The sequence below is a fragment of the Pinus tabuliformis genome, chromosome 3_1, assembly GCF_031772625.1.
Source record: "Pinus tabuliformis cultivar Carrire ecotype Pingquan chromosome 3_1, CPIR1, whole genome shotgun sequence".
NCBI lineage: Eukaryota > Viridiplantae > Streptophyta > Pinopsida > Pinales > Pinaceae > Pinus > Pinus tabuliformis.
In genome coordinates this window covers 235,139,795-235,166,377 of record NC_142301.1, presented here as the reverse complement: position 1 = coordinate 235,166,377, position 26,583 = coordinate 235,139,795, and positions in this window count along the sequence as shown.

The window sequence follows — 26,583 nt, the reverse complement described above, 5'->3', positions numbered from 1 at the left end:
TTGTATCCCCCTTACTGTAATTTTTGTGCACATGTAGCTCCCATATTGTTATTGTTGTGCCCCATAGAAGCCCACTATTGTTATTGTTGTTCCCTTATATTATTATTGTTATGTAGGCTCTGATTATATTGTGACCCCTTAGACTCCTATATATACAAAGGAGTTATTTTCATTTGTATCATCCAATAATTGTTCATTTATGTAATGTAAAATAGGTCTCCCCCTTAAGGAGGATAATTTTTAAGTTGTTGATCTATCTTTTTGTGAGTTGCCTACATAACATTTGGTTTCAGAGCTTGGGATTATAGGGTTTCGCTTCTTCAAATAGGTCATCTTGGAATTTTTTCTATAATTTTGTTTCTACGAGGTTTCAAAAGCTGAACCTTCTACCACGTGGAGCAAAAATCATGGTGAACTTTGTGTAAAACTATTAGAGATAGGTTCTCTATATTTTTGGAGATATGATTTGAGGAAGTTAGGGTTTTTGCAGGATCCAACATTCATCCTCAAGCAAGTGACCTAGGGAAAATCGTCATAAATTTCATTTCAGACATTAGATTTGAATTATGTAAAAAGTGGTTGAAATTGAACGGATTTTAGTTTTTTGTGTATCAATTTTAGGTCTGAAGGTTGAAAAAATGACATGTGGAATTTTGTATAACTTCGCTCTACTGAACTAGTCCATAATCAAGTCATCATGGGAGATTTGACATAACGTCTTCTTGAAAAATCCAATATCGGTTAGAATTGTGGGGGTTGGAAAGAAGACTCGAGGGATAGCACAAGAAGAAATTATAGAAATTGGAGTTTTGAAATTATAGAGTTACAATCGTTTGAAGATCGATCTCCTAAAAGAAAGAAAAATGTGTGTATTTTATTTTAAAATTTCCATAACTTTTATTTGAAAAATCAGTTTGAAGAGATTACAAGGGAATATTGAAGCATATATATCAGTATTGGGTTCTAAAATTAATCCCAATAAAAATAATTATACACCCATTAAGCCCTCCAAAATATCTACTATGACACATGAAGAGCAAGAATTGCAACATGATATATCAGAATGATAGGACCAAGTGCAAACCATTTCGCTCTCAAAAAGAGAAACCAAAGATGAATTGAAAGGGGACATGGATGATTTAAAAGAAGAAATAGAGGTGACATGGATGGTTTAAAATGTGACATGAATAGTTTAAAATTAGACATGGAAGGTTTGACAAAGTTGTTGCAAGAAAGGCTTCCTGGTGGTGACAAGGTAATCCATGAAAATCGTGATGAGGACAAAGGGAATATGAATTACGATTTTAGAGACCCCAATGGGGGCTTTAATTCCACATTCGAAAGATTTACATGAGGATGTTTGATGGTAAGTCTTTGGTAACATGGGTACTACAGATGGAGCAATATTTTGATCTACATGATGTGCAACCCTCACAAAAGGTATGTATTGCATCTTTATATTTAGAACCCAATCAAGTTAAGTGGTATAGATGGATTTGTTCTCGTAAACCACTTTTCACCTGCTCAATTTTTATAGAGGAAATGATAACACATTATGGAGATACAAAGAGAGGCATCTTCTTTAGCCAATTGATAAATCTCAAACAAAAGGGTTCAATGGAGGAGCACATTGAGGTCTTCCAAAAATTTAATATTAGGGTAACTGATATTCTAGACGAGAATAGGATTGATGTCTTCATAGAGACTTTAAAAGATAACATCCAACATGAAGTTCACCTTTGGGAACCTAATCCATTGGAGAAGGCACTAAGGGTGGAAAGAAAATTTGAAATCAAAATTATGGCAACAAGGAAATATACCACTCACACCTATAAATATGGAAGTGTTGCTACTCCTATTCTTCCACAACCTACAAGGTTGACATCAAAAAGTTTGGAGGAAAAAATAGCAAAATGGATTTGTTACAATTGTGATAGAAAAAACACTAAAGTTCTTCAGTGTGTTGAGAAGAAATTATTATACATAGATTCTGAAGAGGAGGAAGAAAAGAAACAAGAAACATCAAAAGAGGAGGATATACACTGGGGACTAACCCTAGAGAAAGAATAAGTGAATTTACCATATCGTGTAATACATTGGTATAAATTACCATTCGTAAAACTCTCAAGATGGAAGGATATATCAAAAAGAAAAGGTAATAGTGCTGATTGATTCAGGTAGTACCCATAATTTTATTCATTGTAAGATATCCAAGGAATTGAATTTCTTCCTATATCCACCACCAGAGTGTCAAGTGATGGCTGTAAATGGAGCAACTATAAATTTCTCTAGAAAGTGCCATAATATCAAGCTCCCCATGGGGGAATACGTATTGAATAGTCCAATGCTTTCCATTCCAATGGGTGGTGTTGATGTTGTACTAGGAGTCAATTAGTTACAATTTTTGGGGATAGCTTTCAATTTTCAAGAAATTTTCTGGAATTTTTTTTAGGAAGGAAAGGAAGTTGAATTAAGGGGTATCGTAGGGAAACCATGAAAGATAATCAAATCTAATGGCATGAGAAAACTTCTGAATAAACAACAATGGGGTGTAATTGCACAATTATGGTCACTAGAGGTTCAAACATTGAAATCATCTATTCCTCTAGATCTCTAAAAGGTATTGGATAATCATTCCAAGGTATTTGAGACTCCCAAAGGCCTCCCACCTATTCATGATCATGGTCATGCTATTCACTTTATTCCAGGAATTTTTCCTCCAAACATCAAGCCTTACAAATATCCTTATGCCTAAAAGAGTGAAATTGAATATATGGTTGCATAAATTCTAGAGGATATTATAATTCAATCTAGTTAAAGTTATTTCTTTGCTCTAGTAGTATTGGTGCAGACGAAGGATGGATCATGGTGTATGTGTTCGGATTATATGGAGCTCAACAAGCTCACTATTAAAGATAAATTTCCCAATCCTTTCAGTGATGAATTGTTGGATGAATTACATGGAGAAATTTACTTCAGCAAGATGGATCTTTGTTCAGGATATCATCAAATTAGAATGAAGACTAAAGACACTGTGAAAACAACATTTAGAACTCATGAGGGTAACTATGAAATTTTGGTCATGCCTTTTGGCCTTACTGATGCACCTTCCACATTTCAAGGTTTGATGAATTCCATTTTCAAACCCTTCTTTAGAAAATTTGTGTTGGTATTTTTGATGGTCTATACTAATCTACAACAAGCCTTGGAAGGATCATGTTCAACATGTTGATAGGGTTCTCAAACTATTGGAGGAGAAACAATTATATGCAAAAACCTCCAAATGTTTCTTTGGAGTACAAGAAGTGGAATATTTGGGTCATATTATATCTCATGAGGGTGTTAAGGTAGATCCCAACAAAATTAAATCCATTAAGGAATGGAAAATCCCCACAACCATAGATCATCTTCAAGGATTTCTTGGGTTGAGAGGGTATTATTCCAAGTTTTTTAAGAATTATGGGAAAATAGTAGCACCTCTAACATCATTACTGAAGAAAGGTACATTTTCTTGGACTCCAAAAGCAACGAAGGCCTTTGAACATCTTAAAGAGGAAATGTTCCAAGCACTAATCTTAGCTATGGCAGACTTCATGAAAATTTTTATTGTGGAATGTGATGCTTCAAGAAATCGAATTAGTGTTGTTTTAGAGAAATAAGGAAGACCCATTTGTTTTGAAAGTCATCCAGTCAAATGAAATTATTTACGCAAACCATTTTATGAGAAGGAAATGTTAGCAATACTACATGCACTAAAGCAATGCCGACCTTACCTAATGGGAAGGCACTTCAAGGTAAAAACATATCATGATAGTCTTAAATACTTTTTGAAAGAAATATTATCTTCAAAAGAGAAACAAAAATGGGTGAAAAAGATGTTGGGTTATGACTTTGAAATCATCTACAAAAAAGGAAGAAAAATTTTGTTGCAGATGCACTCTCTAGAAAGGATGAAGATGTGGGAGCATTGCTTTGTGCCACTTCTATTATCCAACCTAAGTGGATAAATGAAACAATGGATGAATGGAGGAATAATGGAGAGGTGTGGTCACTCATTCAAAAGTTGCAAGAAGATCCTAGTACATCTGATACATTTAGCTGGAAAAATGATTCATTATGGTACAAAGATCACTTATATATTTGTAAGAATTCCCAAATCAAACAAAAGATTATTTTGGAATTTCACACCTCTCCCTTAGGAGGGCACTCATGATTTTTAAAAACTTACCATAGGGTTACTTGATTCTAGTTAAGAGCTATCCTCTATGGAATAGAGCCCCTTCTTCTTGAAGGAGTTCGTTTTCTGATATTTTTGAGCTTTATCTTTGGGATTTTTATCTTTATCCTTATCTAAATTTTCTTTATAAGAATACTTGGAAGAAAAATGTCCAACTCTTCCACAATCAAAGCATTTGAAGGGAGACTTACCTTTATACTTCCCCGATCCATGTTTTAGTTTCCTCGCAAAGTAAGCTAGTTCTTGATAAGATTCATAGATGGAACATTCTTGATGATCTTTGTGCTACATAGTCTTCTTAGATATCTTGAATGTTTCCTACTTTGGTTTAGCCTTCTCTTTACCTACTCTCATATCATAGTTTGTGATAGTACCAAGTAGCTAGTCCATTGTGAGACTTTTCAAGTCAATCATCTCCTCGATGGTTGAGATTTTGGCATTAAATCTCATAGGTAGAGATCTCAAGACCTAATGAAGAATTACTTATTCTTTGATATCTTCACCTAGTCTTCATATCATATTGGTTACTTCATAAACTCTGAGGAAATATTATTTTGTACTTTCTTCTCCACTAATCCTTAAGCTCTCAAACCTCATTTTGAAAGTTTGAAATTTGTTCTGCTTAACTTTCTCATATCCTTCATGGATTTGATTGAGTTTGTCCCATAATTCCTTAGCATACTTACAATGCATAACCTTTATAGGTTCATATTGACTAAGACCAAAGATAATGGCATTCTTGGCCTTTACATTATTTCCATACACCCTTTTACCATCTGCATCTGTAGGAGGGACTGCAAGGACAACATAATAAAATAACACAAAGCTCCAACCATTTACCCCTAGAGACATGAGATAGGATTCCATCCTAACTTTCCAAAAAGCATAGTTTGTTGCATCAAATACTGGTATCTTACTTGAATAGGCATCCTAACTCTCTTGTCTAGACATGATTCCTTATAGATGTACCTTCTAGTGTTTAAATTGTTCCCAAACGAACTCGGCTCTGATATGAAATTTTGGAATAATGAACTATGAAGAGGGGGGTTCATGAATCATTAATGGATATAATTTTAACCTTTAAACTCTTTTGAAATAGAAATCACCCATATGAGCAGTTACAATCAAATGCACAAGCATAAGGTAAATCACTCTCATGAACATACAATGATCAACATAAGAAACATACACATAGACACTAAAATTTAACATGGAAACCTAGTGGGAAAACCACCAATTTGTTTGCTATATTTTTTGTGAACACCCACTCACAGGAGATTGTAACCCCCTTCAATGAATTAGCAAGATAAAACTTGCCAAGAGGCACCAACCCCTTTATAAGTGCAGGCCACAACCTATTTTAGCCAACTGTTCTACTTTTCATACAATTTTTAGATTGAGAAAATAGATGCCCATTACAACTACATAGAAATATAAAAAATGTAGTCAGTTGTTCCACATAACACCTTAATCTATACTCTACAGTGCTCCTTCATATTACACAATTCACTACTCATTCAACGCTAGTTTTGGCCATGAAATTTTAACTTGATAATCATCTCTAGCCACAATATGCCTTATCCATTCACTTAGTCACTTACAACAATATTCTTTATTTACACACAATACAATTATGCTCCACCCACTTTACTCAATGTTTTCTATCCAATCATGCGGTGTCATGTTCCCTATTGCTACGTCATCATGTTAATTTTAGGCAACAATTGTATGTTCTACGCTTAAGAGCAATTTTACTTCAATTTCTTTACTAAACCCATATTAATATCCAATCTAGCAATCACATCAACATGATAGTAAAATGCAGATAGAACATAAACATAAATAGTAGAAGACAAGCGAATGCAAGAGGGAAAAATGTGTGGCACCAGCCAGGGACAAACCCAAATGTGGGGAACCCATGATCAATTCTTCTTATAGTCTTCAATAATTCAACAAAGAGAGATAATACAATTTACAAATCTGATAATTTAATTCAGCAAAGAGAGATAGTACTTACAATCTACAAATCTCATAGTTTATAACAACAACAAAAGAGCCCTAATTAGAAAAGTCAACATTGGTCAACATGGAAGATTTGACCCTCAACAATTCGGTCAACATCATTCAACTTCGGACTCCAAACAACAAGATGAATCAGCCCTTAAAATAGTCTGAAATTAGCCCAATCAAAGTCTGTTCAAATAGTCCACCTGTGGTCAACCCTAGTTATAGTTAATGCTCGTCAACAATCAACGTTTAGCCTCGATTTCTGTGCCCAAAAATATGACCTGTTGGGATGGAGTTCCTCCACAAAAAATTGTGGTCAAATATGGTCAACACATGGTCAACATAGCCCAAAAATAGTCTCTGAAATTAGGTCAAGATTGGTCAACGCCTAGAATAGAAAATTTGCCTTTCTTTCCTTCACATGTGTGGAGAGAGAGGCTGCCTAGAAATGTGTACCCAATCAATGAGGAGAAAGAGATATGTGTGATGATGAGTGTGTCCAAATGAGGCTAAGTCATCCTTTATTTATATGCAACGTTGTGAATGAATATACGTGACTTTTGGGCTTTTGAGCCTACATAAGTTTGCTTATCGACCTTAACAATTTGTCGATAATCAAAATAGATTCATAACTTCATTTGTACAAGTCAGAATCAGATGATCTCTAGATCAATCCTACACCTCTTGGGGAGAGGAATCCAAGAAAAATATCAGTTGTCATAAATAAGATGACCCATGTGGACTTTGGCCCTAGTTGCCAATTTTAACACTCCCTCTCAATTAGGGAGAACTCCATCTGTTAATCCATCTGCCAATGTGTACTATCTCTTCCATTAATGCACTACTCTACACTGCTATGCTCTACTCTACTATGCTAAATTATGATGAAGAAGAAGTGATCGAGAACATATCATACCATTCTCTACTGACCTGAAGTCAGACCCAATCAAAAGAGAGTGGCTCATACCACTCATACTGACCTGAAGTCAATTCCAATCAAAGAGAGTGTCTCATACCACTATTACTGACCCGAAGTTAGTTCCCATTAGTCCTAGATCAATATCGATCATCCTAGTATAGGGAGTATGGTATTACATGATGCATCCATCGGTAGGACTATAGGCGCTATACTCATTTCCCTACTCATTGGCCAGATGAGAGATACTTCCCATGAGCCCCAGACTGCATGGGTAGGATGTCTTAGTCAGAGAAGGATGAACCACTCATCCTATCTACATGTCGCCAATGGGCATCATAGGGGAAGGATGAATCACTCACCTTGTACACAGAAAACCACTAGGGGAAGGCTGAACCACTCACCCTATGGTTGCTCATCGCTCCAAGAAGTACTCCAAGCCCCCTGGAGCTCCCAAAGCTCAGTTTCCATTTGATACAGGACCCTCATAAGAGCGTCTCTCCACGTATCCAAGTCATTCTTAGAAGGCCAATAATTTTACCTTCCCCAAGGGCTTTGTCAGAATATCAGCGACCTGCTCATAAATCCCAATGTGATGGAGCCTTACTTCTCCTTGTTGTACCATGTCCCAAATAAAGTGGTACTTGATATCTATATTCTTGGAGCAATCATGAAACACAAGACTCTATGATAATCAGATCCCACTCTGGTTGTCTTAGAGGATCACGGTGATATCCAACACATGTCCAAACAACTCACTTAAGAGCTTCCTCAACTAGACAACTTCACAGGAGGCCATACTATTAGCTATGTATTTGACCTTGGTGTTACTCAAGGAAATCGATCTTTGCTTCCTTCTCATCTAGGATATCGAAGCATAGCCCAAAGAAAAACAACATCCAGAAGTGCTCTTGTGATCCACCACAAAGCTAGCCCAATCAACATCAGAATAACCATGTAGCCTCACAATTCCGATAGTGTATCTTAGTCCATGAGGGATTGTGCCCCGAAGATATCTCACAAGATTCTTGGCAGAAATCCAATGTGTATGATGAGGCTCAACCATATATTGTCTCAATGTGTTAAGCACAAAACATATGTCTAGATGGGAGTTCACCAAGAACATCAGTGTTCCTATGAGTTGACGATACTCAGAAGCATTTCCCAATTCAGGTCCAACAACACTACCACATAACTTCTTAAAGCTAAGCTCCATCGGAATAGTCACAGGCTTGCAGTCAACCATTCCAAATATTTCCAATATCTTCACAACATATTTTTCTTGACAGATGAAAATTTCACCTGTCTTTTGCCAGAAATCCAACCCTAGGAAATAGTGCATCGGTCCTAGGTCCTTCATCTCAAATTTAGAAGCCAACTCCCTCTTAGATTTGTGAATGAGAGGATCTGCACCTATCAAAAATAGGTCATCCAGATAAATTACTAGAATGAGAGGTTTATCATTTTCAACCTTAAAGTAAAGGTTCAAATTAGCTTCACTTCTAGTGAATCTAAACTTCATCAGATAGATATCGATCCTCTCATACCAAGCTCGGGGTGCTTTCTTCAATCCATAGAGAGCATTCTTCAACCTGCATACATGAGATTCCTGATTATGAACCTCAAACCCCTCGAGTTGTTCCACATATACTTTATCTTTGACCAAACCATGAAAGAAAGTGGTCTTGACATCCATTTGATGTAGTTTCCATCCTTGCGAGGTAGCAAGGGCTATGATCGAGAAAATGGTGGTGTATCGGGAAACAGGTGCAAATATGTCATTATAATCTACACCTTCTTTTTGAGAGAAGCCTCGAGCAACAAAGAGAGCCTTGAACTTTTCTGCACTTCCATTAGCTCCATGCTTTAGTTTGTAGAGTCACTTAGAGGTGACAACAGATTTTTGCTTAGGTCTAGGGACCACATTCTAGACATCATTCTTCATAATTGACTCGTATTCTTCATTCATAATATCCTTCCATACTGTTTGCTTCACAACTTTTTCAAATGATGAAGGCTCATTTTGAATGATAGTGTTCATGGTGGTCAAATATCCTTGATACCTGTTCGGATTCTTACTTTCACGGAAAGTTCCCCTTGGTAAAATGTTTCTCTTATCATCTTCAAGAGTCTCTCTAAGCCATGAGGGTCTCATTTTGGAGGAGGAGGGCTCATGAGGAGGAGGATCAATAGGATCCATAGGTTCATCAACATTAGGCATCGTTTCGTCCTCTTTTTCACCTTGATTTCCGGTGTTAACTACTTTATCCTTCCTTAGGATAGGAAGGTTTTTGATCTTCTTGAGGGCCATATCTTTGTCAAAGGTGACATCGTGACTTATCTAAAATTCCTTTTGACCAACCACATAAATTCTATATCCCTTATAATTTTCACTATAGGCCACAAAGATTCCTTTCATCCTAGATGCACCTAATTTGCTTCTTTTTTCTTTCGGCACACGAAAATATACGGGGCTTCCAAAAATTCTAAAATGATAGATAGCAGGTTTCTTACAAGTGAAAATTTCTTCTGGAGTATTGGAGTCCAATGGTTGATGAGGGCATCGGTTTTGAACATATACGATGGTATTTGCAGCTTCAGCCCATAGAAACTTCAAAAGGTCTTAATCATGAAGCATGGCACATACAACTTCTACAATAGAGAAATTATTCCTTTCGGCCACACCATTCTCCTCAGGAGTATATGGAATTGTAGTCTCCCACTTAATGCCAGATTCTCTGCAATAATCTTGGAATTCATTAGATTCATACTAAGTCCCATTATCAGTCCTCAATACCTTGATTTTTTCTTGAATTGGTTTTCGATCAAGTCTTTGAAGTGTTGGAACCAAGTGAACACTTCATCCTTCTTCTTCAAGAAGTAGATCTAGGTCTTGCGAGAATAATCATCTATAAAGGTGAGATAATATAAGTATCCTCCCAAGGAGTTTATGGGCATCATATCAAATATGTTGGAGTGGATCAATTGAAATATAGCTGTGGTCTTGCTATTACTTGAGGGGAATAGTCCCATTGTAAGTTTTCCTTTAGCACATCTCAGACATACACCTTCATGATCTACTTCTAACTCGGGCATGCCAATCACCATCTATCTCACATCGGGAAGGGCCTTATAATGAAGATGAGTAAACCTCTGGTGCCATAGTTTAGAATGTAGAGATGTATCGCAAGACATGGCTCCTAATGGACTTCCTCCAACTTGATACAAAGTGTCAACCCTGAACTAAAGAGTAAAAGCATATTTAAAATTTCTTTTCCAAACACACACATTTCCATCAATAAAATCCAGCTTGAATCCTTTATCTTCCATTGTCGAAATGGACACCAGGTTCTTCTTGAGGATGGGTATATATAGTACTTCTTGCAAACGAATTATGTTACCTTGATTCAATTGAAGGGTAACATTCCCTATTCCCTTCAAGGGATAGGCGACATCGTCTCCAAGGATGATCTCCAAGTTTGTTTATTTTTCTATCAAATTAGAGAGGGCTTCCTTCTATCTGGTGAAGTGCCTTGAGGCACCACTATCAATCAACCAATTTCCCAAAGTGTCCACAGGAGAGGCAATGGAGAGGGACGATATAAAATAGTACTCTTTTTTCTTATTGTTAACAACATTGGATTCTTCATACCTAGAGTTTCTTGATTTCTTGGAGGGTCAACCATTTCCTTGATGTCCCACACTCCTTTTCCCTTTTCCATTGGACCTGCCATTATTTTGATTGTTGTTGTTGAAGTCACCCCTAGAATGATTGTGATCATCGTCATGCAATGTGTCCCTTCTATTTGGACACTCCCTTTCATAGTGGCCAAAATTATTGCAAACAAAGCATCTTCCTTCCATTTTTGAATCCTTGTCTTCCTTGACTTTGATTCTTTGAACCTACATTTTTCTTCCTCTTGGCATGAGCGAAGAATGCAGCGGGGTTGCTTCTATTAGAAGGAATTTCTTTCTCCACCATTCTTGTTTCTTCTTGAAAGCATCTCGACATCAATTCTTCAAACCCTAGAATTCAATCATTGTTGAGTATAGTGGTTCTAAATACATACCACTTAGTTTGGAGACCTCCAAGGGTGGTGAGAGTAAGTTCCCTATCAAGAATGACTTCTCCAATCGAGAGTATATCATTCTCGATCTTAATAATCCTCAAGAAATAGGATTGAATGTCCTCATCCTTGCCTTTCTTAATATCCTTCAACTTATTCTTGAGAAATAGAATTTGATTATCATTACTAACCTTGAGCATGCCAACCAACCTATCATAGATCTCCTTGGAGGTCTTCAATTCAGAGATATAGACCACCAGATGCTTGTCAATGGAATCCTTGATAATAAAAAAATTCACTTTGAATTCAACCTTATTTTAATTGGTCTTCACAGCAGCTGATACATTTGATGGAGGCTCAGGGATTTTACCCTACACATAATCCATCACTTCCTTTTCTTCCAAGGCCAAATTAAGGGACATCTTCCATCCATGGTAGTCAGATTCATCATGGAGCTTGTCTTTCGCTAAGAAGTAGGGTGAGGAACCCCTTGAGCCTTTTGTCCTTGCCAACTATATTTGGTGATTACTCTTTCACCCTTGCTTGGACTTTGTCTTCACCTCATCTCTAATACTATGTTAATTTTAGGCAAAAGTGGTATGTTCTATGCTTAACAACAATTTTACTTCAATTTCTTTATTAGCCCAATATCAATATCAAGTTTAGCAATCACATCAACATGATAGTAAAATGCAAATAGAATGTAAACATAAATAGTAGAAGACAAGCCAGGATAAGAGGACACAAGATGTTGCACCAGCTAGGGACAAACCCCATTGTGGGGAAACCCTTGATCAATTCTTCTTATAGTCCTCAATAGTTCAAAAGAGAGAGATAGTACAATTTACAAATCTGATAATTTATAACAACAGAAAAAGAGCCCTAACCAGAAAAGTCAACGCTGGTTAAGAGGGCAGATTTGACCCTCAACAATTCGATAAACTTCAGTCAACTTCGGCCTCCAATCAACAAGATGAATCAATCCTCAAAACAGTATGAAATCAGCCCAATCAAAGTCTGGTCAAATAGTCCACCTGTGGTCAGCCCTAGCCGCAGTCAATGCTAGTTAACAGTCAATGTTTAGCCTCAATTTTCGTGCCCAGAAATGCAGCCTGCTAGGACATAATTCCTACACCAAAAATTGCAATCAAATATGGTCAACGTAGCCCAAAAAAAGTCTCTAAAATTTGGTCAAACTTGGTCAACACTCAAAACAAAAAATTTGCCTTCCTTTCCTTCGCAGGTGTGGAGAGACAGACTACCCAAAAATCTGTACTCAATCAATGAGGAGAAAGAGAGATGTGTGAAGATGAGTGTTTCCAAATGAGGCTAATTCATCCTCTATTTATATGCAATGTTGAGGATGAATATAAGTGATTGTTGGGCTTCTGAGCCTACATATGTTTGTTGGCCAACCTTGACAATTTTTCCATAATCAAAATAAATTCATAACTTCATTTGTACATGTCAAAATCAGATGATCTCTAAATCAATCCTACATCTCTCAAAGAGAGGAACCCAAGAAAAATATCAGTTGTCATAAGTAAGATGACCCATGTGGAGTTTGGAACTAGTTTCCAATTTTAACACATTAGTATTCAATTGTTGAAAAATGCAACAAGAAATTCTCAATTTGATTTTCCCTTGATTAAATTGAGAAAAATTGAATTTCCACACCGGTAGACAACTTGGATGAAGTTAACTTGTGTGACATGGCTTGTGTCACCTAGTTTACTTAGTAAATTCGAGTTGGAGGAGTTAGAGTTCAGTTAAGCATGTGTGATTGCTAATTTGTAGCAATCAAAGTCAATTATCTCAAGTTGTTTTAAGGTAAACTATTTCCAACTATTGGAGGAACTAGTGGAAGGTCAGTTGTGGAGTGGGACTTCAGTCAAACTCAATGATCATCTAGTTAAATAATCAATCATCCCAAAATAGCTAGTGCATGTAGAGAAATAGAGTTCCCTAGCTGTGGTGGATATTCCCAGGTAGTGTAACATCAATTGTAGACTAGTCTTGAGTGTAAAAGTGTTGCATGCATGTAGATGATCAACCTTGGGAATTGCAAAATCCATTTTGGAGAAATTCCTAAATAAGAGGGGCTTAATTTCTTAAGAATTTCGCAAAGAAATAGGGGCTCAAGCATAGGAATAAATTGACTAAGTCTAGGTCATAGCTTCTCAATGAGAAGAGAGATAGGGTATTCACTTGTAGGTTGTGCTTAGTTGAGAAAAGAAATTATAATACAACTCTATTAATCAAACTAATGCAAGCAAGCATTGAGGTTTTTGGCAGATTTCTTTCCCTAGGAAAAATACTATGTGCATGTGTGTTATTTCTTACTACAATTTTGAATTTTTTGTTCTAAATTGTGAATTAAATTTTGCAAAGTAGTAGAGTAAGTTTGTGTCTTGTGATTTTGATTAAAACTTCATGATTAGTTGAAAATATACACCATCATTTCTACATGGTATTAGAGCGGGATTCAAATTAAAGCAGGAATTTCGAAATTGTTTCTGAGGAGGATAGAATTTGAAGTTCAGTGCAATAGGATATTTTCAAAGGTGACAGGATGACCTTCAATGGACTGAGGCTAGAGTATGCCTTGGAAGATAACTCTAATTTAATCACATGGAAGGATAGCATGGATGAGGTATTGGATGACAATGGACTGCTAGAATACATCAAGAGAGATGTTGCAAAACCACCAGAATGTGGTTCATAGAACCTTGCTCAGTGGAAGAAATATGTAGCCAAGGCGAGGAGAATAAACTTGGAGGGATTATGAGATCAAATTGTCTCAAATACCAATGGAAAAGAAACTTCATTCGCAAGTGGAAAGAACTGACAGAATTGTTCAAGAATAGTAGTGACCACAAGAAGTTGGCACTCAAGGATAAACTTCAAAGTATCAAGATGCAAAAGAATGACACTATCCTGCAGTATCTAAGAAGGTTCACACAATGTCGTGATGAACTTGCCGAGGTTGGTGTTAATGTTCTAGAAGATGACTTGTTAATCCTAACCCTTCTAGGCCTTCCTAAGAGCTTGCATAGCTACCAAGATTCCGTGAATGGGAGTGAGAAACTACCAAATTAGGAATGCTTATGGTACAATTTGGTACATGAGGAAATAATGCAAAATACTAGAGATGGGACTTCATCTAAGGGAAATGTTAGAAAATTATATATTACGAAGCAATGGAACACATAAAATATTGTAGAAATATAAACACAAAAAATGCACAAAACAAGAGAGACACAGATATATGTGGTTCACCCAGTTTGGGCTATGTCCACCCCGAATAGCCAGTCCTTCCTTTCTATTATCCAGCAAAATGAAGAGACACAACCTACAGCAAATCCGTTGTAAGATCCTGTGTTTTCTCTCATAGTCTCACCTCTCTGTTTCTCGCTCACAGAATACACATCTATCACACAGCCTCAAATACAATACCCTCATACAAAGAGAGGGGTTGCCTTCTAGGGCAAAAAACCATAAACTAAACATAAGTTCTATCGTCAGATCATCCGCCTAATGAACGGCCCAGATTTACTAGAAATTACTATACTTTTACAAGGCAATTTTACAGTTGTTTTTAGCTTCGAGGGTGCTGCCCCTGAAACCCCCCGCCGAGGGGGGCTCCCAAAGGTCGCAGCCGCCCCCCTGGACCCCCCCTGCAGCGAATATTTTACGGGTGGCAACTGGGGTCCTATGTGGCGATACCTTTCAATATAGAAGATAATCAGGCTCCACACCCAACAGGAAAGGATGAATAAAACTTTTCATTGGTTGGAAAGTGATCCAGATTTAAAAAGGAATGAAACAAATTACAGATATAACCATAAACATAGAGATGTAGTGGAACTTCATTTCATTAATGTAAAATACTGAAATATGCTTACAAACATAAATGGAAAGAAACCAGCTAGGGTTGTGGTAGCTACATGCTTTTGAAATGTCTTACAATGAGGCTCAAAGGCCTATTAATTGTTGAGAAATAATGGAAAACCCTAAACATCCAAAAAACTAACCCTAGGAGATGAAACGCCAAATTATGGGCCCCATTTCGGGTAAATTGTTACATTAACTTCCTGGGGTCATAACTTTGGCATACGATCTCCATTTGGCGTGCACAATAGCTCGTTAGAAAGATCTATCCGAGGAATACAACTTTTGGAAGCACAACATTCATCCATGGACCCATGTTTCCCCTAGATTTCCCAAAAAAACATTGTTTAGGGCCTCAAAAAAGCTTCGGAAGTTTAGGACTCGAAAAGCTGCTAAAAATAGTAAACTGTGCTACAATTAATGAAGCTAAAAATTGAAAGAGATAGTTGTGGGGGTCGAAGTGGGATAGGTGGGTTGCCACCAACATCCACCTAGATCAGAAAGGGAAATAAGGGAAAAGGGAAGAAATATCAATCCAAACCAGAATCGAGCCAAGGGGTCAAGAAGAAAGATTTGTCCAAAATTAAATGCTTCAATTGTCATGAGTTTAGGCACTATGCCACAAAGTGTCCACACAAAAAGGAAAAAAAGAATACCTCAGGAGGTGCAACAGGTGAAGCCTTGGCTTCACACTTCAAGCTTGACTTTACCCTTATCGCATGCATGGCAAACATAGTGATGGGGAGTGTGTGGTACTTGGACTCAAGTGCATCATTCCACATGACAGGGCGTAGAGAATTTTTCAGTGACCTAGAGGAGAAAGAATTTCAAATGCAGATTGATCTGGGACATGACGGAAGGTACAATACGATTGGAGTTGGTACAATCACCATTTAGAGGGAGTCAAGCTCCCCTCTCAAGATCAAGGATGTCATGTTCGCTCTGGGACAAAACAAAAATCTCATCTTTGTTGTATTTTTGGAAGGCTATGATTATGGTGTGATATTCAACAAAGGAATCATTCTTGAGACACATAGCCATGGGATAGGTGAAACAAATTACGGTTCGTGTGAAAAAACTCTATAAAACAGATGTGGAAGATTTTGATGCATTAAGCACTAAGGCAAAGAAAGTGTGGGGCCGTGAGGTCGATGAACTTTGGCACAAAATACTTGGTCATTTTCATCATGGTGCCTTGAATATTATGCATAAAATAACCACTGGTCTCCCCAAAGGAGAATTTGAGCAGAAAAATGTATGCAAAGGATGTACTTTGGGGAAGTTCAAAAAATCCACATGCCATGATCAGGACAAGAAAGCACATGGACTCCTAGAAAGGATACACTCTAATGTTGTGGACCTTTCTCGACCACCTTCACTTCCAGACACAAATATATTGTCATTTTTATTGATGACTTCTCATGGAAGTGTTAGACCTTTTTCAAATGGAAGAAATATGAGACATTCTCCAAGTTCGTATAATTCAAGGCATTGGTTGAGAAAGAAACTGCAAAGAAGGTGAAGGCTCTTATGAGTGATAATGGAGGTGAGTACGTGCTGAATGAATTTATTTATTTTTATGTGAAAGAAGTAACTCATTTAGAGTTGAAATCACCCCACAACCGACAACAGAATGGGGTGGCTGAGAGAAATAATTGTAGCATTTTGGGAGAAGCTGTGGAAGTGTTGCATGACCAAGGCCTACCTTTACATTTGTGGGTTGAGGCATGCAACCCAATAGTCTATTTGTAGAACTAGAGTCCTCATCAGATTCTTGGTATCATTACACCAGAGGAGGCTTTGTTGGGGAGGAATCTAGATGTTTCATACTTCAGGATTTTTGGAGCCTCTATTTACTGTGATGTCTCCAAAGAATCAAGGAAGAGGCTTGAACTAACAACAAAGTTGGGGATATTTGTGGGTTACATAGAAAATCCTCACAACTACTGTGTGTACTTTCCATCCCTCTGAATGACATTTGTGTGAAGGGATGTAAAATTTTCCAAGGAGAAAGTGATGTGGTGCTCTCTTGAGAGGGAGCTCCAGATCCTACCAAAATAGGAGCTTTTAGCTCCAAATGAGGAGCCTCAGATAGTTTTGTAGAAGCCAAAAATTAAAGAGAAGAGAATGGAGAAATCCACTCAAGCATAACCATCAAGCGAAGGTAGGAAAAGGACTAGGGAAGTTGATTAACTTGTGTAGAATGTGAGGGATAATGTGGGTGCTCCTTCAAATTTTTGTAGGCAAAGAAGGTCATGTAGTCGGTATGCTAGCGACATGGCTCTAATGACTTAGCTTGTAGAGACTGGACCATCCTATTTTGAGGAATAAATAGAGCAACTTATATGGGTTGATGTAATGGTGGAGGAATACAAATCCATTATAAAGAATGACGTTTGGGAAGTGGTCACAAGACCATCTAATAAATCAATTGTGGTTTCGAGATGGATCTTCAAGGTAAAGAAGGCAACATATGGAAGCACAGAGAAGTATAAGGCCAATTTTTTGGCCATGGGGTAATCTCAAGTTGAGGGAATTGACTATGAGGAGACCTTTTCTCCTGTAGGAAGGTACTCATCCATTAGATCAATTCTTGCACTTGCTATGTAGATGGGGTGGAAGATCCACTAGATTGATGTAAAAATAACATTTCTCAGTGGTGTTATTTAGGACGAGGTGTACATCGAGCAACCAAAAGATTTTGAGAAATTTGATTGGGATTCTCATGTGTGTAGAATCAAGCGAGCATTTTATGGTCTCAAACAAGAACCTCATTCTCGGTACACCATGATTGATAACTATATCACCGGTTTAGGCCTCACCAAAAGTGAAGTGGATGAAAGTCTCTATTACATATTGGTAGAAGGTAAATTTATTATTATTGTCTTATATGTTGATGATTTGATTCTAAATGGTGATGAGAAGCTGATTAGATCTTGTAAGGACATTGTAAGGGAGTTTGAAATGAAATACATGGGCCTCATTCAATACTTCCTTGGATTGGAAGTATGGCAAGGCGATGGGGAGTTATTTGTCTCTCAAGGAAAGTATGCAAATGAGATATTATAAAAGTTCCACATGGAGAACTACAAACCCAGGGAGACACCTCTAGTGACCAACTAGAGGAAGGATGATGCCACTTTAGGTGAGGAAGTGGATGCTACCATTTATCGACCACTAGTGGGTTTACTCATGTATCTTGTTAACACACAACCAGATATGCATTATGCAGCAAACTAGCTGAGCAAAGGTATGGTTAGGCCAACGAAATTATTTTAGAAGGAAGCTAAGCATGTTTTATGGTACCTCAGAGGTGCTACCCAGTTTGGGCAATGGTACAGAAGGATAGAGGGAGTGAAGCTATGTGGCTTCATGGATGCAAATTGGGAGGGGAGTCCATCAGCCCAAAAGAGTACATCAAGTGGAATTTTCATTGATGGGTCCACACCTCTTTCCTGGTACAATAGGAAGAAAACATTTATGGTGCTCATCCAGGCAAAATAAAAATACATAGTTTCAAGTCAAGCAACATGTGAGGCAATCCAGATGGGAAAGATACTTGTTGGACTATTTGTTCAGATGACGGATTCAACTATGATCTACTATGATAATCGGAGTTGCGTCGATATCTCTAAGAGTCATGTATTTCATGATCGATCCAAGCATATAGATATCTTGTATCATCATTTTTGTGATTGTGTAGAGGTGGATAATGTTGCTTCAATACATTCTGACAAAGGAACAAGATGCTCACATTTTGACAAAGACCTTATAAAGAGGGAATTTCGAGTTCCATAGGTGCAGGATAGGGGTGGTTAATAATCCCTTTCTTTCTGAGAGGGAGTGTTGAAAAATGCAGCAAGAAATTCTCAATTTGATTTTGCCTTGATTAAATTGAGAAAATTCGAATTTCCACATCAGCAGACAACTTGGATGTAGTTAACTTGTGTGACATGGCTTGTGTCATCTAGTTTACTCAGTAAATTTGAGTTGGAGTAGTTAGAGTTCAGTTAAGCATGTGTGCTCGCTAATTTGTTGCAATCAAACTCATTTATTTCAAGTTGTTTTCAGTTAAACTATTTGAAATTGTTGGAGGAACTAGTAGAAGGTCAATTGTGCAGTGGGTCTTTAGTTAAACTCAATGATCATACAGTTAATTGATCAATCAACCCAAAATAGCTAGTGCATGTAGAAAATTCGAGTTCCGTAGCTGTGATCATGGATATTCCAAGGCAATGTAACATCAGTTGTAGACTAGTCTTGAGTGTACACGTGTTTCATGTAGTCATATGCTTAACCATTGGAATTGTACAATCCATTTTGGAAAATTTCCTAAATAATAGGGGCATAATTTATCAGGAATTGCACAAAGAAATATGGGCTCAAGGAGAGGTAACAATTAACTAATCCTGGGTCAAAGATTCACAATGAGCAGAGAGATAAGATGTTCACTTGCATGTTGTTCTCAGTTGAGAAAAGAAATTGAAATAAATCTCTATTCATCAGATTAATGCAAGAAAACATTGGGGTTTTTAGTAGATTGATTTCCATAAGAAATATATTGTGTACATGTGTGTTATTTCTTATTGCATGTCTGAATTTTTTGTTCTAAATTGTGAATTAAATTTCGTAGAGCAGTAGAGTAGGTTTGTGTCTTGTAATTTTTATTAAAACTTCATGAGTAGTTGGAAATCTACACCATAATTTCTACACTGGTCTCACATAAATCAGGGGTCAGTCGAGGCTTTGTTTTCCTCTCGAACCCTATTGCGTGGCACAACTTTGACTATTCCTGAAATGGATGAATTCCAACTAGTCCATGGGACCAACTAGGAGCTGATGCCTCACAGGTTAGGTGTCTGGGAGAATTTCCCTTTTGAACTTATGTTGCATGACCTGATCTCTAACTAGGCCCAAATGGCCTAAGTTCCAACCTCATTCCTAAATATACCTAAGTTGTGAATGAAAGAAGTTTCAAACAAAACATAAGGGAGAAGTGGAACCTTGAATCGTGGAGCCCTTCATGTTGGCCTTTTAATCTATAAACCTTGACCTACCATAACTTCCAATCTAGAAGGCCTTTTCCAGACTTCAGGATACCATTGGAAATCTCCTTCAAATAATTTTTGAACTGATGCATTTCCAGATACATTTGAGTTAGTTTCCCAAGGCATAAATGATCTCAAATCCTGGGCCATCTACCCATTATAGCTATAAGATTTTATAACTTATTTTCACATCTTGCTACTATGATGGTTCTCTACTAAAAACTGCAACAACCATAGGAATCTCACTAAACTTGACACACCATGCATCTATCTACCTTTCTCATTTGACATCAATGTCAACATTATGCTCAACAATTACTTTTAAAAGTAATATTTTTCACTTGCAATTCCTTTATCTCTGTATAAAGTTGATGGAAAATTAAGGTAGAAATTGAAGTAATTTATTTATGGTCGACATTGATTTTTTTTGTTATTAAGACTTTTCAATTTGTTAATGTAAATATTTTTTTATTTTTTTTCAAAACAACATTACAGAAAAATATCTCATACATACGAGGTTGTATAGAGCTTCTCAACACAATAATAATTTTAAGTATATTATTATTTTAAAATATTTTGATGATCAACTTAAAAGCTTTTGATTTATAAGATATAAAATTAATTCATTATAAATAATATTAAATACATTATTTTTATATACATATAAATTATAAATGTATTAACATGTTATTATATATGGGCTCTGTGGTTCGCTATTTTCGCTTGTGGTGAGGGTTGCGAGGTTGATGGTTTTTAACAAAACAAGGATGGTTGCTAATGAACAGTCTCTGGTGCTATCATATGTTGAGGTTCAATTGGTCTCTTTAGGTGGTCACAGATTGATGGAGGAGCATTTTATGGAGGGTTTGGATGAGTTGGTGGATTACTTCCCTAATTTGGATGATACTATCACTTTATGAGCCAACAGGTCAGCTTAACATCATGTGGCTTCAGCGGATCAACCAACTAGAGAGGCCGGCATGGGTGTTGATGCATATTTTTCTTAGTGGTTTCTTGGATTTGTAGATGTTCCTAATGCACCTGGTCCATTCCCTATGCGTGAATAAGGTAGGTATCTTTTTCCATTTTCGATTGTGCTAGCATATGTTCCATTTTGGGTTACATATTATGAGGGGTTTATAGTTTCGAGCCAGGTGGGCCTGCGGAGGGTAATTTTTGGTGAATACTTCTAGTTCCCTCTCAAATTATAGCTATGGAAAAACTAAAGGAATTTTTGATGAACTAGGGTTTTCATAGGGGAGGTTGTTCAATGGACCAACGTCAATGACCCATTTATCTATAAGCCAGGACATGGGAAAATATTTATTGGTATCAAGGGGTTTAGAGGTCATTGAGGGTTTTTTTGTTAAACTTGACCGATGTTCTAGGTGATGTGCAAGGGTTTGAATCTGATCTAGTGCCTCGATAGTCAACTCAAACTAAAATCCTAGGTGGGCTCAGGGTGAATCTCATCGGTGGTAAGAAGGGAAAGAAGAGGAAGTATACTCAACTAAAATTGAGGAAGTAAACATGTTTTTTTGGGGAAGATGTCAAGATGGTTGAGGTTATAGAAATTTAAGAAAAAATGGTAGTAAGGGGAGTGAGGGGTAGGTTTTCTTTACATCGAATTATCATGGGAATGGTATGAGAAAGAATAGATAAGGGAACTCGTGGAAGCTTTGAAATTTTTTACCCTAGATTGTAGCTAGTTTCTCTTTAAATTTGAGATAAGAGAGACAGTAACCAGGTTATTATCCAAACCCCATAGTATTGATTCAAAATTGGTTCGTCTAAGTAAGTCATCTCCTTTGTTTGATGCTAAGAGAGAAAATATGGGAAACACCACTTTATGGATTAGGTTTCTAGGGTTAGCACTACAATACTAGTATGAGGATGCATTTACATAGATTGGGAACTAACTCGGTACATATGTGGATGCAAAAAGATCATATGAGGTCCCAAGAAGGATGGCCATTGAAATAATTTTGGTAAATTTGGATACCAATGAGAGGGTTGTACCCAAACATCAATATGTCTTTTAAAGGGGTATCACATAAGAAGAAATTGGACTACAAGGGGTTTCACTTTTGATGTCATCACTGCCATAAGGTGGGCCACATACTAAAATAATTCCCTCTTCCATACAAAGGTACAACAAATTTGAGATTAGTGTGCAGGGAGGATCAATTTAAGGTATTAATTACAACCCCTCTACCGCATAATTTGATGGATTCCTCTAAGCGACAAGAGGTGACTGTAGTAGAGCTTGAGACGATGGTGCAAGAAGATGGACCGATGGTAGATTGTTAACCTCCACATGAATTAGGGTTATTGCTAGTTGCAATTCCATCCACATCGAGGGCTTCAAATCCAGGTAATGACCCTATTCCTCTCTCAATTTCATCCTTAACTTATTATTTATCTTGTTTAGCAGTGGATGTGGATGTTTCATCTATGTCTAAGGAGTATGTGTTCAATCCTTGCCTAGATAGATTCATGTCTCTAGCATATCACATCCCCTCAATTTCCAGATCTTTTCCATTGTTATTTCCTTCCTTAATCCATTCCTCGATTTTCCCTCGTCATTGTCTTTTGGTTATTATCTATGATCATTTGTTAAACTTGTTTTGGGGAGTTTAGGTGGTTTAGGCCCCTACCTTCCTTCTAAACCTTTTGGGAGGGATAGAGGCAGAAAGAGACTGGTGAACTCAAGGTTTGTTGACATTATCTTCTTTCAAGAAAGTCTGAGTGCAAATGACATCATTGTTCTAGCTTTGGAAGGGATTTTTCTAGGGTGACAATTTGTTGCTCCTGATGCAAAAGGAAGGTCTGGTGGTTTGGCTGTGGGGGCAAACCCAAAAACCTTAAGATCATGAACTTATGGAGTTTGGAGCTGGTGTTGGGGGTTGATATTTTTTTTGTTTGAACGAGGGTTTGCTTTCAATATTTTCAACATCTATGGGAAACATTAGGATCATCCAGTGTTTTGAAATACACTTCTTGCTCGATCCATTATGACAACAACAAACTTAGTGATTGGTGAGGACCTAAGTTTTTCCTTTACTGCAATGAATATTTGGGGACCACATGTTCATCAAGACTCTCTCTCTGAATTGTTTGTACATAAGCTGAAGGGATTCCATTTATGTGATGTGGACCTTGTTAAAAGCTCCCTAACATTGAAAACTAGGAGGATGGGGGAAACTAGGATTAAAAGATGCATTGATTGATTTCTGGTGTTAGACTCTCTGGCTAATCGCATTCCTCTATTTCAACAATGGGTCGGGAAGGGTGGGGAATAAGATCATCATTTGATGTTTTTAGAGATTAAAAGTGATCAAAGTAAGCTAGGCAATCCCTTCAAATTCAATTCTTCATGGTTGAAAGAGGAATCCTTTCGAAATTTGGCTGTTGAGAATTAGACACATTATAATTTGAAAGTTGATGGTTTGGTAGTTATCAAATTTGTTGATAATATTATAAGGCTTCAAAAATCTACTATTTCTTGGGTCTCTGACAAGAAGAATAGTGAAGAAGAGGAGTTAAATTCAATTAAAGAGGAGATAGAAATATTAGAAAATCTAGGAGGGGGATATTCATTTGAGGAGGTGAATCAAAGGGTGGTTTTGTTGGAAACATCTAAATGGAAAAGTATGGAGGATAGGGAGGAAGCGTGGTGTCTCAAATGTTGAGCTCTATGGATTAAAGGTTAAGACAAAAATACCAAGTTCTTCTGACAATATGCAAAAGTTCAAACATCATTTGGGAGATGGAAAACTAGGGGGTGTTAGATTTTCTTCATTTAGAGATTTGGCTGATCTTGGTGTTGGAATTATGATATAGATGTTGTCCTTGATGGCAAATCACATAGATGACAGTTCACAATGTAGCAGGTTAACAACAAAGGATTACAGATCAAACTCTAGAGGTTGAAGAAAGAGAAGTATACACTGGTTCATTTTGTCTAAGTAGTGTGTACATGCAGGTCCACAGAACAAAAAGAGCATATACGTATACATGAACTCTCACAGGAGTAAAAGCGCGTACAGGTTGGAAAAATAAGGAAATTCAAGAGCAAAGAATACCATGGGTCAACACCATGGTATTAGCCCACAATATTGAGTAGAGTAACGACTATTTTATCCTACCTAAGAATACCACAGGTCCTGAGTGGTTTTTGTCCGAGGTATTGAGAAAGGCCTAAAACTATATAAGGAGGAGAAGATATTAGGCTAATGCGTGCAAGTGAATGGGTTTCTGAGGAATACTTTTATCTGAAGTATTTGTTATGTTGCAGGAGCTATGATTATGAGATGATATGAAATATTTTGTGCACCTTGGATACAATGCTAGATCAAGATCATAAGAACTGAAATGACTTATCATTGCATGATCTGATGTTGATTGGGCTAGATCTAGATACTAACGCATGTTTCATTCTATAAATGTTATGATCTGGGTATGATTAAAGCCTAGAATAGCTGTGCCATTTTAAGTTAGTATTTGTAGATCAATACGTTGGTTCATCACATCAAAGAAGAGTATACATTATGAAATATGATGTTTGAAGTTGCAGTTGGTTCTAGTTGTTGTTGTAGAGTTCTAGGTTCTACTCTGGATTCTGGTGACAATGTTCTAAATGTTCAGATTGATTGATTGTGATTTTCTTTAGTGATGATGGGCTTTCAATGATTGATTATATTACAATGGTGATTGATTTTGAGCTTCAATGTTGCTCATGGGTCCAATATGAAAATTGGATGAAACGAGGCCTTCAAATTGTGTTGTTGTGTACTAGGAGTATCCAGTCTGAAAATTAATGAAACGTGGTCCCTAGAGGAAGAGAGAAGGACATAGCCTTCTATAGGATGGCACCTACATACTTGTAAACATATTGGGCAGTACAAGAGCTATGGGTTTGGAGCTCCCTTCCAATAGCAGCTGGAGAATGAGTGAAGGTTGGAGCCTTTTGTAGGCTGACACCTACATACTAGTAAACATATCAGCTAGTACAAGAGCTAGGGTGTTGTAGCTCTCTTCCAGTAGAAGCTCGAGAACAAGAGAAGGTTGTAGCCTTCTATAGGTGGGTGCCTATGTACTAGTACAATATTGGAAACATGTTTTTCTTATATTAAAAGAAGACAGAGACGACAACATCAGGTGGTTTTTGTCCCGCATTGGGTTTCCACCATAAATCTTGGTGTTCATATGTGTTTCTTATGTGTTATGGTTTATTTTGTTATTACTGCACATGGTTACTATTTAAATGGTTAATAAAGTATTGATGCACTGATTAAATATCAACATATGATGAATTAAATGAATCATAAGTTCACTTGATATACACTGGTTGCCTTAAAGACAATTGCGTGCACATGCGAGTTCCCTTCATTGAAGTAGTGTATATAGATTATTTGATGTGGCCTCTGTTAGGGAATTTCTCTTTCTATTTCAAGACGCCATAGACATGTAGGTAAATCGATTAAAGTCCTCTATCTCCTTCTCAAGGTTATCCAATGAAGAATCAAGGAATGTGAAAATTCAAGCCCATCGAAGAGAGCATTGTAGAATTTTCTTGTAGATTCAAACTACATATTCTAAAATGCTAAAACAATTGACTTGAATTTACTGTACTCATCAGCAAATACAAAAATTGATCAATGAAATCATGAAGAAAAAAGGAAGAATATCAATCACGCATAACAAAAAGATTTTCTGGGGCAATCTACAGCTAAAAACCCTTGTTATCTGTATATTTCATTAATCAGAATATTTGAGAAGAAAATACAATGATTTTTCAAACCAAACAATCTCTGTAGAAGTACAATCTATCTCACTACTTCACAAACCAGCTCAAGCTAATACTTAGCCAAATCTGTTGCCTACCAAGCTCCTACATCCTTGTGTAGTTTCCTTGGGAATTATCCCATATTTAATTGGGAAATTCCTCATCCAAAACTACGCAATCCATCCATAAGCCTTCCTCTGATTGGATGCACCATCTGCTTAATTTAGATGATTTTATAATTGATAGTACATTGTCCTTGAACTCTAATCTCAACTAGGTCTTTCTCAGAATTGACATGAATGAGTTATTTATGAGTGAACTATCAGTTATTTGATTGATCATTGCATGTGAATTAGATCCAATTTAATTCACTTGATCTCTCACTAGTTCCTCCATCAGTTAGAACTAGTTTAACTCAATTTAACTCAATTAAATTGAACTAAATAATTACAACTCAATAATAACTCAACCTGGACCCTAAAATTTAGGGATCACTCTACATGACCCTATATAGACTCCCAACTCGAATTTATTGAGCCAACTGAGTTAACTTAACTTAGTTAATTGTTACAAGTTGCTATGAGAATTAGAATTACAATTTAATTCAAGGACAAATTAAATTAAGATTT